The following is a 17,382-nucleotide window of genomic DNA, read 5'->3' on the forward strand; positions in this document are numbered from 1 at the left end:
TTTTTTGCCTCATTATACAGCAGTTTGAAAGGTACAATCTACCCCTGATCTTGATGTTCCTGGACTTCATTGCCGCCTTCGACTCTGTCACTCGCCAGAAACTTTGGAAGATTCTAGAGAATGACGGAATGCCACTGAAGTTTGTTAAACTGATGAAGGCATACTACGACGCGTCAATGAGCCGAGTTCGAGTCTATGGTGAAGAAACTGAAGAATTCCTGGTTGAGTTCGGAGTAAAACAAGGGTGCGTCCTCTCTCCGACTCTGTTCAATTATTGCGTCGATTGGGTGCTTGAAAATGCACTGTCGTCCTATCCAGGAGTTCAGATCGGACAGAATCTTTCACTGACCTCGATTATGTGAATGATGTTGGCCTCCTGTCAGACCCCGTAGAAGCTCAAAACATGCTTGACAACGTGGTGGCCTGGGCAGACCTGATGGGCTTGAAAGTCAGCACAGAGAAAATGAAATTCATGGCTATTAACCACGACACAGGACCATTCACACTAACTGTCAATCAAGTTCAGCTGGAAAAAGTCAACCGTTTTACATACTTAGGCTCCCAAATATGTATTGACGGATCTTCCGACGCTGATATTCAACAGAGAATACAGAAAGCGCAGACAGTCTTTGCCTCCCTTCGGAAACCCTTATGGAATCGCCTCGAAGTCATTGTCCGAACGAAAGTTCGAATCTACATGGCACTAGTCCGCACCGTTCTCCTTTATGGATGCGAAACATGGTCGGTAAAACTACAGCATGAGAATACACTGAAGGTGTTTGAGCATACCTGTCTGCGAAGAATTCTCAGAATACATCTGCGTGACCGTATCTCCAGCGCGGATCTACGTCGAATGTGCAATATTCAGAGAGATGTGGCGTTCACTATTAAAGAACGCCGTTTGAAATGGTTGGGCCATGTATTATGGCAGCCGCCAGAATACCTGCCTCGCCAAATACTTCTAGTCGAGCCTATTAGCTCCTGGAAGAGATGCCAAGGAGGAAAGAGGAAGAACTGGTGGAACCTGGTCAAATCAGACCTTGAACCTATCGGGGGATTCAGAAAGTTCGGACACGGATGGTCAACTCAGGGGCTCGCTTTTGCAGAGCAGCTGGCAGAAGATCACTCAACATGGTCCAAGAAGGTCTCCAAGATCATCGATGCCGGGCAAGGTGGAAACGCCTGATTCCCGCCACAAGTACAAGTAAGTACAGTGGGAGCATTACTACTAGCAGTAGTTAGTAGTAATAGTAATAATATAACTATTAGTAGCACTTAGAGTAGTAACAGTAGTCCAAGTAGCAATAGTAGTATGCAAGTAGTCGTAGTAGCGGTATTGGCAGTACTAGGAGCGTGCATATGTTGCCTTTGGTCAATTGATCGTTCCTCTAAAGATTCCCTGAAAGTTCTAACTTGATACCCTAAACTATTCTTGAGAGACGCCTCAAGTAGAATACCCTATGTCTAATACCCTAAACCATACTTATTGCCTTCATATCTTTAGCTTTATTAGCATCATAGTAGTAGTTGTAGTAGAGGTAGTAATAGTAGCAGTAGTAGTGGCAGTAGTAGTAGCTGTAATAGTCGTATCAATAGTAGAAGTAGTATTCAGAGCAGTAGCAAGATGCACTTACTGCCTTTTTGTCAGTTGAACATCCCGCTTTTCAGGCTCTAGAAGCTTCAGCCTAATACTCTAATCCGTTCCTAAGGTATTGCATCTGCGCCCTTTTGACAATCAGTATGCACAAAGTATGTTATGATTTTGATCAACTTCCAGTTAACATTTCCTAAAATGTTCACTTGAATATCTTCCGCCATACTAATAGTCACAATAGAAACAGTAGTTGCAGTAGCAGTAGCTGCAGTGGTGGTAATAGAAATAGTAGAGTAAATATATTGCCTTTTGGTCAGTTGATCAGTTGGTCAGTTGATCCCCTTCATTATTCCCCGGAAGTTTAAACCTGATTCCCTTAACCATTCCAGAGATACGTCCTTTTGATAACATGCATGGACATAGCGTGTTTTGATTTAGTTCATCACTCACCACAACATTTTCCGAAAGCTTCGCCAGAATGCCCTTGGCTTTTTCAGATACCAAGGGCTGAATATTCTCCTTCTTTTCGATAACAAATACTATGTGTAATAAGTGGGTGAATTGCATTGCTCACAGTTCTTGCTGCGAGAGCTGTGAGGGGGGGGGGTTGACATCCCCAGAGATATAGTTATTATGACTGTTCAACTATGTTAAACAAAGTGGTTACCTTAAAATTTTGATCTGATGTCTTTGGAAAAAAAGATGTGTAGGAAAGGGTCTGCTTCCCTTCCAGTCACTTTTTACTCCTAAGAATAACACTAGAGCTTTCAATTTCCAGTTGAATGATCATCTTCCAAAGTTTCTACAACAGTTCCTTCCATGTGAAGTGCCTTGGTGAAAAAAAAATATATTGAGCACACTTCGCTATTTACTTAGGGAGACGTAGGTCGTTGCATTCACATGCATGTGCAATTAGTCCAAATCGCAAATAGTTGCAGTTGTCTCTAGTCTCTAGTGACCCTAATCCCTCCCTAATAACTAACGTAGGATTTTTCAATTGATTAGTATCATTCAATTTTGTAATTTGCTTTGCAATTTTTGTAATAGCTTTGCATGAACCTTGCGATTCATGCAAATTTGTAAGCATTTTACTTTCGCACATGTCAATAAAATAGATAGCTCCTCTGTCTAAAATGTAAGACCCAGATAGGTCAAATGGAGGGTCAATCGAATCCCATAAATTTGTAGCTGTTGAAATGTAACTTATAATTCGATATCTCCTTTTTCAAAACTATGCTATCAGCTAATCTCAATTTTGAAAAATTGTACAATTTGTGATTCAATTAAGCTGAGTAAAAAAAAAATTGTTAATCTTAAATAAAAGGTATTATAATTAATCTAACTTCACTTCTTTAATGTGGTCGGGATATTTAACAAGTACCCTAAATTTGAAATATGACATGAGATTACAGATTAAGTCTTAACTTAGAAGTTAATCATGTCAGTTGGAGGCGGGGATGTAGAAGCTTAATGCTGTGTAGCAAGCCAACAATTAGCTAACTCAGGTACTTACTGCTGAAATTTTTTTAGCTTCGAACCAGAATTATAGCTTCGCTGTTTATAAAGATGATTACTCATTGCTGTTTATAACGACAGTGCTCATTGAATGAATAAAATTAAGCATGTACAATCAAAACACCCATCCGGTTTTTACTAAATAAGTGATTGAATAGCTTTATCGATAACTAAATTTGAATTATGATATAAAATTATGGATTGCTTCTTAATTTAGAAGTTGTAAAGACTGGATGACATGCCCCTTGAGTTACATTATTACCCAATTTTACCGTAGCCGCTATGCACGTGTCTCTGCATTAACAAAGATATCTCGAGGAGGCTGCTAACTACCTCTGATACAAGAATCATAAAACCCGATGAATTATAGCACCTCCCAGGGAAAGATGGGAGGGGTTCTTGATTTCTTTATTCATCCATGTAGGTAGCCTATGTTTCTATTGTAACGTAATATACAAGGCAAGTAATCAGAAAATAACATCAGGGATGGCCTCGAAAAGGAACTATAAAAAAGGGGGTATAAAAAATGGGGCATACCTCCCTCTCCCAGAGAACAAACCAAGTATCAACATAGTATAAAGTCAAAAATTAGAGCAATCTTTCCTAACACAATTGGTGATGCTTTGTTATATTTTTAACAGATATATTTTTTGACTTAATGTTGCATCATCTTTCATATCCAAATTGTGATTGCTTTTCCCTACGTTTTAATTCTCCATTAGCTCCGAGTTTTGTTTAAATTTTTGTTTATCTTTTGTGTCTATAAGTTTGTTTGTTTGGCTTTTTATGAAAGATCATCTTACTGACATTTCTAACTGACAACTCTGTTTTTACTCCGATGAAACATTATTCACATTTCTCTTCGCACGGCAAAAGAGAAATTAATCTGATGAGTCCCATTTTTTCCTCTTTTTTTTTCTTCCTTTGCTTTTGTTCCTTTCATCTGAAGGGTAGATTATGTAATATTTAAGTGCACAAATCTAGACTGGAATAGATTTAAATAGTTGCAAGATTGTGATCGAACGAAATCTTACAAAAAAATGAAAGTTTCTGTTTTCCATAATAAAAAGACCAAACAAAAGTAAAAGGGTCGATATATTTATTAGATCTTGAATAATTTCTAGACATAGCAGTGACATCAGGGGCGTAGTTTGCTATAGAACAGGGGGGGGTACCCAGACTCCAGTTTCTCCCCCCCCCCTTCCTCCGGCTAAAATTGAGTGTCTTCAAAATATTTTCAAAACTAATTTATGCCTACATTTTCAAGCATCTATGAAAACAGGTCAGTTTTCTTTAGTATATCTTTGCCTTTATCGTACTATATGGCTACTTTTTCATTTTCACTGTCATTTTCACTTTACTAGGTAAACTTGACTCCAACTTTGCCCCCCCCCCTCCAGTATTTTGACGAAATTACGTCCCTGAGTCAGAAAGGAAAAAAAAGACTAAGGTATAAAGTCACCATTCTGTAAAATATTGATATTCTATTTATATATCTAAAAAATTAATTAGTCTAACGTGAAACGTAAAGTAACTTTTTAATTTTTTTCGCTTTGTCTTTCTTCTTTTTTTAGGTGAATTGTTTTGAAATTTAAGCGAAAAGCTCAGGTCAGAACAAATCCAGGTTAATTGCTGTTGACTTTTTAACAACAGCTTTATTGATACTAAAAAATTCAACAGAATTTTTAGCTTTGAAAAATAATCTAATCAAGATCACTAAAAAGTAAAATTTACTCTTATTAATAACATAATCAAAACAAAAAGAGGCAAAAATCTACTTTTTTTTATTTACAAAGATCTAATAGGTTATTTCAAGAACCTTAATAGCCTATAACCTTTATGAAACGTGTAAAGGTTCCTATCCATATGATACTTTCTTTACATGTACAATAATTATAAATAGATCTTGGATCTAGACACAGCATAAATAACAGATAAAGCGAAGCCTTTTTTTCTGCCAGTGATAAGATAAGATAAGATAAGATAAGTTTTATTCTTCATTAAATACACATACAATATTAGATGTTATAAATCCCTCAAAGGCTCATTGGCCTGTACAAAGAGGGAAGACATATGAATTACATACTCAAGGATAAAAAACATACTCAATATGAATTAGATACTCAAGGATAAAAAACAAAAGAAAATTTAAAATGATCACTTACTCACATATGAAGGAGAAGAAAAGAAAATATAAATAAAATAGAAACTATAGAAAAAATTAGATTAAATAAACTAAATAGTAGAAGTGACCCTAAAGCTCCCATTGCTCACCCCTGCTGCCACCTACAATTTAGTATAATACTGACATTACCACGTGGTTTATGGTTTTCTCAGTGAGAATGAAAAAACAGGAATTTTCTCACTTGGAAAAACAGGAATTTTCTCACATTTATGTCTGTTTTCATGGACGGTTATGTTTGTTGTTCGATTTATTTGATGTTTTTCGTGGATGTCAACATCAAATTATGGATGTTTTATGGTTTTTGTCAGTGAGAATGAAAAAACAGAATCTTTCTCACATTTATGTATGTTTTTATGGTTTTTGTCAGTGAGAATGAAAAAACAAGAACTTTCTCACATTTAAGGATGACAACAGCAATTTATGTTCCTGTTTTATGTCTGTTCGTTGTCAGTGAGAATGGACATGCTTGACGCGAATGTTATGAGATTGTTTGGCTAGCCTGGCCTGAGAACTTGATTTACATAATCGCTAGGGGAAATTATTGATTCACGAAGGGGAAATTAAGAAACACTCTGGCTTCTTTAATCTTAGGTCTGAGGGATAAACGTTCTTTAGGTCAGAGAGAAAAATTAAGATTCTATTTTTAAATAGGGCTTCATTGATCTTTAGTGTCATAATTGACATCACTTGTTATCTTGGAATTATGCGGGAGTCTAAAGAGATAGAAATTCTATTTTTAAATACGGCTTCACGGAGCTTTAAGTCGGAGAGATAAATTGATATTCTAACGAAACCCTAATAGTTTAGCTAGGAAAATTTATGAGATGAAGAGATTAACGTAGGAAAGGGTTTCCTAGAAATTTGAAATGCGTTAGCGCAGAGATGCCAAACAAAAGGAACACACTGAAATTACGTTTAGGGATTATTTGGGCGAAACCGTTTTATCCATTCTATGGGATTATTTCGGTGAAACAGTTAGAGACATTTTGAAAGAAGATTTTAGGAAAGGTTTTAGAAGAGAATTTTAGGGTGAAACTCTGTGTTCGTTATAATACACAAGTTCCATTTGAACAGTGTTGTGAGGTCCTCTACCCCAACCCAAAGGGTTCCGATCCCCACCCCCAACCCCGAAGGAATCCCCCGGTACTCAAAGGTCCCCCAAGCTCCCATAGAGCCCCAGCCCCCCCAAACCCCCACCACAGACCCTCCAAGGCCCACCACTGGGCCTCAAAGGGCCCCCGGACCCCCAAAGGGCACCCCGGACCCCAAAGGCGGAATTTCTCATTGAGAAAAGTCGGAATTGAATTTAAGAAAATTTAGAATTAAAGTGAAACCTTTTATCTTCATAGAAAATAATCACAATCGTAGTATAACTTTTCATATCTTCTACGGAAAAATTTAGAAATGAACTTTAAATTTTTTATGTCTTGGTGAACATAAAACTGAAGTGGAAGCTTTTTATTTTCTCTTAAGACATTCGAATTGAATTGTGTTCTTTGGTAAAAATCAGAAGAGAGCTTGAATATTCACGATCAAAGTATAACTTTTCCTATCTTCAATGAAAAATTTGGAACAGAACTTTAAATTTTTTCATCCCTATGTGAAAAGTCAGAACTGAATTTAAGAAAATTTAGAATTAAAGTGAAACTTTTCATCTTCACGGAAAATAATCACAATCATAGTATAACTTTTCCTGTCATCTACGGGAAAATTTAGATCTGAACTTTAAATTTTTTATGTCTTGGTCAACTTAAAACTGAAGTGGAAGCTTTTTATTTTCTCTGGAGAAATTAGAATTGAATTATTTTCTTTGGTAAAATTCAGATGAGGACTTGAACTTTTCTATCTTGTAAGAAAAATTTGGAACAGTATTTTAAATTTTTTCATCTCTTTGAGAAAAATCTGAATTGTAGTGGAAAATTTTATATTATTTTATGAAAATAGAATTGATCAATAACTTATTTCATTTTCATTGAGAAAATTTAGAATCGAAGTTGAACTTTTCTTCTTCCGGGAAAATATTTGGAACAGAACTTTAAATTTTTTCATCTCTTGGAGAATGGACGGAATTGAATTTAAGAAAATTTAGAATTAAAGTGAAACTTTTTTTCTTCATGGAAAATAATCTGTGGAAGCTTTTTATTTTCTCTGGAGAAATTAGAATTGAATTGTGTTCTTTGGTAAAATTCAGAAGACAACTTGAACTTTTCTATCTTCTATGAAAAATTTGGAACAGTATTTTAAATTTTTTCAGCTCTTTGAGAAAAATCTGAACTGAAGTGGAAACTTTTTATATTATTTTGGGAAAATAGAATTGATCAATAACTTATTTCATTTTCATTTAGAAAATTCAGAATCGAAGTTGAACTTTCCTTCTTCCAGGAAAATATTTGGAACAGAACTTTAAATTTTTTCATCTCTTTGAGAAAGGTCGGAATTGAATTTAAGAAAATTTAGAATTAAAGTGAAACTTTTTATCTTCATGGAAAATAGTCACAATCATAGTATAACTTTTCCTATCTTCTACGGAAAAATTTAGAAGTGAAATTTAAATTTTTCATGTCTTGGTGAACTTAAAACTGAAGTGGAAGCTTTTTATTTTCTCTGGAGAAGTTAGAATTGAATTATGTTATTTGGTAAAATTCAGAAGAGAACTTGAACTTTTCTATCTTCTATGAAGAATTTAGAACAGTATTTTAAATTCTTTCATCTGTTTGAGAAAAATCTGAATTGAAGTGGAAATTTTTATATTATTTTAGGAAAATAGAATTGATATGGGTAAACACACAAAAACTCACACACACACACACAAAAAAACTTACACACACACAAAAACTTACACACACACAAAAACTTACACACACACAAAAACTTACACGCACACAAAAACTTACACGCACACACATAAAATTACACACACACACAAAAAATAACAAGCAAAAATAAAATAACAAAAACAAAAAAACTTACACACACAAAATATTACACACACAAAAAAACATACACACACACAAAAACTTACGCACGCAAACAAAAATATACACACACACAAAAACTTACACACAAACACAAAAACTTACACAAACACAAAAACTTACACACAAAAAAAAAATTACACACTCACAAAAGCTTACACACACACAAAAAATTACACACACACAAAAACTTACAAACACACAAAAACTTACACAAACACAAAAAATTACACACACACACAAAAACTAATACACACAAAAACTTACAAACACACAAAAAATTACACACACACACAAAAAAACTTAAACAAAAACAAAAACTTAAACACAAACAAAAACTAACAAACATAAAAAAACTTACACACACACAAAAAATTACATACACACAAAAACATTACAAACAAAAAAAACCTAAAAATAAAAAAAAAACTTAAACACACAAAAAAACAAAAAAAAGCACAAAAAAACTTACACAAACACAAAAACTTACACACACAAAAACTTAAACACACTACATACACACAAAAACTTACATACACACAAAAAACTTACACACACACAAAAACTTACACACACACACATAAACTTACACACACACAAAAAAACTTACACACAAACAAAAACATAAAAACACAAAAAATAACATACACACAAAAACTTACACACAAAAAAAACTTACACACACACAAAAAAATACAATCATAAAAAAAATTAAACACACAAACGAAAAATTAAACAAAAATAAATAATTACACAAACACAAAATTATACACACACACAAACAAATAAAAGCAAAAAAAAGAATACACACACACACAAAAAATTAAACAAACAAAAAAAATAAAACACACACAAAAACTTACAGACACACAAAAAAAAACTTACACACACACAAAAACTTATACACACAAAAACTTACAAACACAAAAAAACTTAAAAACACAAAAACAAAAACATAAAAACAAAAAAAAAATTACACACAAAAAATTAAACACACAAAAAAACTAAAATAAAAAAAAAAACTTACATACACACAAAAACCTAAAAAAAAAAAAAAAATTAAATAAAAAAAAAAAAGTTACACACACAAATAAAATTAAACATTAAAACAAAAAATTACACACACACAAAAACTTACACACACAAAAAACTTAAACACACACTACATACACACAAAAACTTACATACACACAAAAACCTTACACAAACACAAAAAACTTACATACACACACAAAAACTTACACACACACAAAAAAACTTACACACACACAAAAAATTACACACACAAACACTTAAACACACACAAAAACTTAAACACACACAAAAACTTACACACAAAAAAACTTACACACTACAACGAACTAACGAAATCACATAGGAAATTACACACACACAACATATTACGCACGAGCAAAATAATACACACACACACACAACCTAATACACACACACAAACACTTACACACACACAATCTAAAAAAGACACACAAAAAAAAACATACACACACACAAAAACATACACACACACACAAAACCATACAAACACACAAAAACATACATACACACAAAAACTTACATACACACAAAAACCTTACACACACAAAAAACTTACATACACACAAAAAACTTACACACAAACAAAAACTTACACACGCACAAAAAAAACTTACACACACACAAAAACTTACAACTAAACTAGAACTCTAACTGAAACTCAAAGGTAAAACATCAAACTCTTAACTAAAATTAAACTAAACTAGAACTCTAACAAAAACTCTAAGCTAAGACTCTAAGCTAAAACTCTAAACTATTAACTAAAACTAAACTAAACTAGAACTTCAATAAAAACTCTAAGCTAAAAACTCTAAAGTCTTAACTAAAACTAAACTAGAACTCTAACTGAAACTCATAGGTAAAAAAATCAAACTCTTAGCTAAAATTAAACTAAACTAGAACTCTAACAAAAAAACTCTAAGCTAAAATTCTAAAATCTTAACTAAAACTAAACTAAACAAGAACACAAATTAAAACTCTAAGCTAAGGCTCTAAGGTAAAACACCAAACTCTAAACTAAAACTAAACTAAAACTCTAAATGAAACTCAAAGGTAAAAAAATAAAACTCTTAACTAAAATTAAACTAAACTATAACTCTAACAAAAAACTCTAAGCTAATACTAAGCTAAAACTCTAAACTCTAAAATAAAATTAAAATAAACTAGAACTCTAACAAAAACTCTAAGCTACGAATCTAAGCTAAAACTCTAAACTATTAACTAAAAATAAACTAAACTATAAATTCAACAAAAACTCTAAGCTAAGACTCTAATCTAAAAACTCTAAATTCTTAACTAAAACTAAACTAAACTAGAACTCTAACTGAAACTCAAAGGTAAAATATCAAACTCTTAACTAAAATTAAACTAAACTAGAACTCTAACAAAAACTCTAAGCTAAGACTCTAAGCTAAAACTCTAAACTATTAACTAAAACTAAACTAAACTAGAACTTCAACAAAAACTCTAAGCTCAAAACTCTAAACTCTTAACTAAAACTAAACAAGAACTCTAACTGAAACTCAAAGGTAAAACATCAAACTCTTAACTAAAATTAAAGTAAACTCGAACTCAAACAAAAAAGCAGCACATCCCTGCGGCACTTCCCAGCGGCGCTTCCCTGCAGCGCTTTCCTGCGGCGCATCCCTGCGGCGCATACCTGTGGCGCATCCCTGCGGCGCATTCCTGCGGCGCATCCCTGCGGCGCTTCCCCCGCCCCGTGGCGCATCCCCCTGCGGCGCTTTCCTGCGGTGCTTCCCTGCGGCGCATTCCTGCGGCGCATTCCTGCCGCGCATCCCTGCGACGCATCCCTGCGGCGCTTCCCCCGACCCGCGGCGCATCCCCCTGCGGCGCATCCCCATGCGGCGCATTCCTGGCCCGCGGCGCTTCTCGGGCCCGGGGGACCTTTGAGGACCGGGGGGCCTTTGGGGTCGGGGGTGCCCTTTGGGGGTCCGGGGGCCGTTTGTGGCCCCGCGGCGGGCCTTTGTGGGTCTGTGGTGGGCGTTGGGGGGGCTGGGGCTCTATGGGAGCTTGGGGGACCTTTGAGTACCGGGGGCTTCCTTCGGGGTGGGGGGGGGGGATCGGAACCCTTTGGGTTGGGGTAGAGGACCTCACAACACTGTTCAAATGGAACTTGTGTATTATAACGAACACAGAGTTTCACCCTCAAATTCTCTTCTAAAACCTTTCCTAAAATCTTCTTTCAAAATGTCTCTAACTGTTTCGCCGAAATAATCCCATAAAATGGATAAAATGGTTTCGCCCAAATAATCCCTAAACGTAATTTCAGCGTGTTCCTTTTGTTTTTTGGCATCTCTGCGCTAACGCATTTCAAATTTCTAGGAAACCCTTTCCTAAGTTAATCTCTTCATCTCATAAATTTTCCTAGATAAACTTTTAGGGTTTAGTTAGAATATCAATTTATCTCTCCGACTTAAAGCTCCGTGAAGCCGTATTTAAAAATAGAATTTCTATCTCTTTAGACTCCCGCATAATTCCAAGATAACAAGTGATGTCAATTATAATTCCTGACACTAAAGATCAATGAAGCCCTATTTAAAAATAGAATATTAATTTTTCTCTCTGACCTAAAGAACGTTTATCCCTCAGACCTAAGATTAAAGAAGCCGGAGTGTTTCTTAATTTTCCCTTCGTGAATCAATAATTTGCCCTAGCGATTATGTAAATCAAGTTCTCAGGCCAGGCTAGCCAAACAATCTCATAACATTCGCGTCAAGCATGTCCATTCTCACTGACAACGAACAGACATAAAACAGGAACATAAATTCCTGTTGTCATCCTTAAATGTGAGAAAGTTCTTGTTTTTCCATTCTCACTGACAAAAACCATAAAACATACATCAATGTGAGAAAGTTTCTGTTTTTTCATTCTCACTGACAAAAACCATAAAACATCCATAATTTGATGTTGACATCCACGAAAAACATCAAATAAATCGAACAACAAACATAACCGTCCATGAAAACAGACATAAATGTGAGAAAATTCCTGTTTTTCCAAGTGAGAAAATTCCTGTTTTTTCATTCTCACTGAGAAAACCATAAACCACGTGGTAATGTCAGTATTATACTAAATTGTAGATGGCAGCAGGGGTGGGCAATGGGAGCTTTAGGGTCACTTCTACTCTAAATTAATTAATTATATTAAATAGACTCAAAAAAAAAAAAAAAAAAAAAAAAAAAAAAAAAAAAAAAAACTAGTTAATAAAAGCATAAATATTTCGACTCCATAAATATAACTCCCAAACATATAACTATAACTCCCATATAAATATAACTCCCAAACAAGCAGAAAGTTCCACAAAGATGTTTGCATTTCAAGATGAAGTACACTGACAACGAAAACAAAGAAAACGAAAATGTGAATAACTGTGAAAAACCAATATTTTAAAAGAAAAACTGAAATGAAAATAGTAAAACGAGAAAATTAGAAAATCGTATTATCAAAACTTGCTGAAACGTCTATAAAAAAGGTATCAATGACGACAGTTTACTAAAAATGTAGGAGGTGGGGGAAAATTATCTATTATTTTCCAATGAAAGAACCAAAAAGTAATTCTTCAATGAAAACTATAGAAAGTGATATTTATAATTCTATAGGAGAAGGGGCACATTTCCCCTGACCCCTCTCCCTAATTGATGCCCCTTGGTGTACCACATTCAAGGTGTACCAGAAACTTCTCAGTGAAATCGTTTAAGAATATTTTTAAGAAAATGCTTTGTAATGAGGTACCAAACGCCAGTTTCAAACAGTTCGTGGTAAGGAACTGTAAGTAAAGAGCAAACCGGCTCAATAGTAACCGAAACTCTTAAAAAACGGAATATCGATACCAATAAATATATCAAAGGAATTATATTTTTATGCTGATGTCAAATATACAAGTTTCATTAAGTTTAGTCTTACCCGTCAAAGGTTACGAGCCTGAGAAAATTTAACTGATTTTCGAAGAAAGAGGGAAATACCCCCTAAAAGTAATAGAATCCTAGTGAAAATCACGGTATCAGATTCAGCGTTTCAGAGAACCCTGCTATAGAGATTTCAAGCTCCTATCTGCAAAATATGGAATTTTTTGTATTTTTTGCCAGAAGAAACATCGCGGATGCGTGTTTATTTGTTTTTTTTGTTTGTTTTTCCCAGGTGTACTCGTATGAATTCAGTGGTCCTAGAATATCCAGGAAGGACCAATTTGAATGGAAATTAGAAGTTTTAATGTCCTTTTTAAGTGAACAAAAAAAAATTGGAGGGCAACTACGCCCCTTGCCACGCCCTTTTTTCTCAAAATCGTCTGATCAAAATTTTGAGACTGCCATTTTGTACAGCATAGCTGAAAGGCCTAATAACTATGTATTTGTAGATATTCATGACCCCCACAGCCCCTGGAGAACGGTCTTTAAGTTACAAAATGTGCCCATTGTTTTTGTATAGTATTAAATAAATAAAAAATAAATTCAACTGAAAGTAAGGAGCAACATTGAAACTCAAAACAAATAGAATTTTTTTGTGTATGAAGGGGATTTTCCCCTCCTCAACACCTCGCTCTTTACGCTATAGCTGTTTAGTACTTTTAAAAAAGCTTCCTGTTGTTCTAATTAAACGACCCTTATGTTTCAGGAGTCGTTCTTAAAGAATTGGGAAAATAATTTAACTTAATTACAATTAAATACAATTAACTTAATTACTTAATTACTTAATTAACAATTTAATTTAATTCATGATCGTTTTTAAGTAACGCCAGCAATTCTGACCCCACCTCCACAGAGAAATTTCCCTCCTCACGTAAATATCCTCGAGAAAATTCGATCCTAGTGAAAACTTACCCAGGACAATTACCCTTAACAACTCCACGCGTAAAATTGAGACGGAAAAGAGAAAGCAAGACATTTAGAAAGAATTTTGTATAGGAGTTTTGGAAAATTCCCCCAGCGTATAGTTTCCCCTGACGAGATAATTCCTGGAAAGTTTCCTCTCCATAGAAAATTCCTCCATGGAAACTCCCCATCAACCCCCCCCCCCGCGCAAAAATGTATACATACTCTGCAGTAACAAATACTATGTGTAAACAATTGGCAAATTTTATTACTTAAAGACCTCTCCCATGGGTCTGTGGGGGGGGGGGTCATATTATATCCAAAGACATAGTTATTGGGCCTTTTAACTATGATGAGCAAATGGCTATCTCAAAATTTTCATCAGACTACTTTTGAAAAAAGGGGTAAGGGAGGGGGCCAGGTGGCCCTACAATCTTTTTAGTTACTTAAAAACGGCACTAGAACTTTTAATTTCGATTTGAATGAGCCCTCTTACAATATTCTAGGACCACTGGGTCGATACGATCACTCATGGAAAAAAAGCAAATAAATAAACACGCCTTCATGATCTTTCTTCTGGCAAAAAAATACAAAATTCAACATTTTTGCAGATAGTTTTTCAATATAATGAACTTTTAAATAAGTATAATAAATTATCAAGATATTTTGAACGATATTTTGATGTTACTTGTTGGATGTATTTTTTCCCTTCCCTATATTTTTGAAATTTAGAGTTTGTTTCGACACAAGCAGATGCCCAGTTACAGAGGATGGGTTGAAATTAGTTCTTAGATTTATTCTCTTAGAATTAGTCTCTTTGTTGACAGTTGTTGTTATGCAATTATGGGAGGTAAATTGGCTGAAGTGGTATTCTATCAGATTTGGGTAGTTTTACTTTGATTCAGTTCTAGGTGAGCGGTAGTGAATGAAGCTTTGAATTTTTTTGGGGGGATATTTCTACAGTTTTGGGTATTGTATTTTTCGTAGATATTCCACAGGGGACACTAGGGGTATGCCATATGGTTCTATGGCAGGCGCGATCTTTTTCCTGGGTCAGAGTATTTAAGCGCCGAAAACCTTATTGGCAAGTGAGTTTTCCTCTGAGGAGCCCTGATATGTGGTGATTACCTGGGGAATATTAATTTTTGTAGACTTAAGGTGCTTCGGTTTGGTTTTGGGATTATTATTTACAGTTATTAATGTTGAATTTGCTCTATTTTGGACATGATTTTTCGACTACTGGTTTGGATTTACTGTTTTGTCATAGGTGATTGGAAGGATAGGTAAGGTCTAGACCTTGTTCAAGTGCTCATTCATCTCAGTTACTAAATTAGGAAGACAGTATTTTTTTTTTCTTCTTTTTTGACCAAGTACTTACCTGTAATACAATATGTAAACAATGGGCAAAGTTCACAACTTGTAGCCATTCCCCCGGGGACTGTGGAGGGTCATTTTAAAGCTAAAGAGATAGTTATTAGATTTGTTCGACTATGCTGAAGAAAATGGCTATCTCAAAATTTCGATCCGGTGACTTTGGGAAAAAAAGAGCGTTGGAGGAGGCCTAGTTGCCCTCCAGTTTTTTTGGTGACTTAAAAAGGGCACTAGAACTTTTCTTTTCCGTTCGAATGAGCCCTCTCGTGATATTTTAGGACCACTGGGTCAATAGAATCACCCCTGGGAAGAAATTAAAAACAAACAAATAAACATGCATCCGTGATCTTTCTTCTTGCAGAAAAAAAAAATACAAAATTCCACAGTTTTGCATATAGGAACTTTAAATCTCTACAATAGGGTTATCTGATACGCTGAATCTGATGGTGTGATTTTTATTATGATTCTATGACTTTAGGGTTTTTTTTCTCCTTTTTCAAAAATAAGGCAAATATTCTCAGGCTCGTAGTTTTTTTTGGGTAACACTAAAGTTGATGAATTTCATATATTTGAAATCAGCATAAAAATCCGATCCGATTTGTGTGTGCTCCCTTTTAATTAGATTCCTTGAATGCCACGGCGAATTTATTATCTATTATTTCAACTATCACACAAGGGTTCTGAAACGCCACAGCCATTCCGTTTCTTCCAGATTCCTACTTCTCTTGATGAATAATGAAGAAGATCAGCGTTCAGCCAGCGACTTGCGAGGTTTTCAACTCATGAATAGGCCCGACTCTTTGGGAATTCAAGCTGGGGTTTGAGAAAGACCGATGTAAACATTAACGTTTGCGGTCAACATTGATCGAGCCGGCGGCGCGCCACTGTCGCTATTTTTGGCCCCCCCGCCGCCGGTCTTCCCTTATCTGTGCGGCCTATATTCATATATTTTTCGGGTAGTGAAGGGGGAATTTTTCGCTGGTGGGATTTCCCACGAGGATGATTTTCCAAGGGGAGGGAAGTTTCCGAGGGGTGAATTTTTCAGGGGAAATTTTACACTGTGGGAATTTGCCCGAATTCCTATACGAAACTCTTCATATGTCTTGCTTTCTCTTTGCCGACTCAATTTGACGCGTGGAGATGCTAAGAGTAATTGTCTGGGGTAAATTTTCAATAGGATTGAATTATCTAGAGGAAACTAAACATTGTCTTACCCATCAAAGGTTACGAGCCTGAGAAAATGTGTCTGATTTTTGAATAAAAAGGGAAAACACCCCCTAAATGCCACAGAATCCTAATAAAAATCACACCATCAGATTCAGCGTATCAGAGAACCCTATTGTAGAGGTTTCAAACTCCTGTCTGCAAAAATGTGGAATTTTGTATTTTTTGCCAGAAGAAAGATCACGGGTGTGTGTTAGTTTGTTTTTTTCCTCAGTGGTGATCGTATCAAAACAGTGATCCTAAAATATATGATTTTTTCTGATGGGGGCTGGGAGGAGAGGATTGCGTTGGAGGATCTTTCCATGGAGGAATTTTCCATGGTGGAAGGGATATTTCTATTAAGGGGCGCTGGATGTCCCAGCATTATTAATAAAAAAAACATCAGAAATTAGATTAAAAAACAAGTTTGTTCAACTAAAAGCGAGGAGCGACATTAAAACTTAAAACGGACAGAAATTATTACGTGTATGAGGGGGTTTGTAAGTAGTAACCGTACAATTACTTGAAAGCTTACATACATATCTATGCCTTAGGCGTAAGTTTGAATGTAAACTATCAATGCATTGTACGGTTACCAGGGTCATTTGCGTACAAACAGGTCTACAGGTCTTTACACTCTAGGAACGACGCAATTTC

General features: G+C 35.2%; 1 protein-coding gene across 3 annotated transcripts in view; it reads right to left on the bottom strand.

Annotated features, from left to right (window-relative positions):
* LOC148944748 (uncharacterized) overlaps positions 1 to 17,382 on the bottom strand; it is a 284,458-nt gene that overhangs the window by 260,173 nt on the left and 6,903 nt on the right. Inside the window, exon 1 of one of the 3 annotated variants that reach the window (XM_089100248.1) lies at positions 2,262 to 2,375. The exons of the other annotated variants lie outside the window; for them this stretch is intronic. The gene's annotated coding sequence lies outside the window, so the exon portion shown is untranslated. Of the gene's footprint in view, positions 1 to 2,261; positions 2,376 to 17,382 lie in introns of those variants that run through there. 3 annotated transcript variants of the gene reach the window in all.

This window comes from Artemia sp. Qi Xiang Cuo, chromosome 14 (genome assembly GCF_049724085.1).
Source record: "Artemia sp. Qi Xiang Cuo chromosome 14, ASM4972408v1, whole genome shotgun sequence".
Taxonomy (NCBI): domain Eukaryota; kingdom Metazoa; phylum Arthropoda; class Branchiopoda; order Anostraca; family Artemiidae; genus Artemia; species Artemia sp. Qi Xiang Cuo.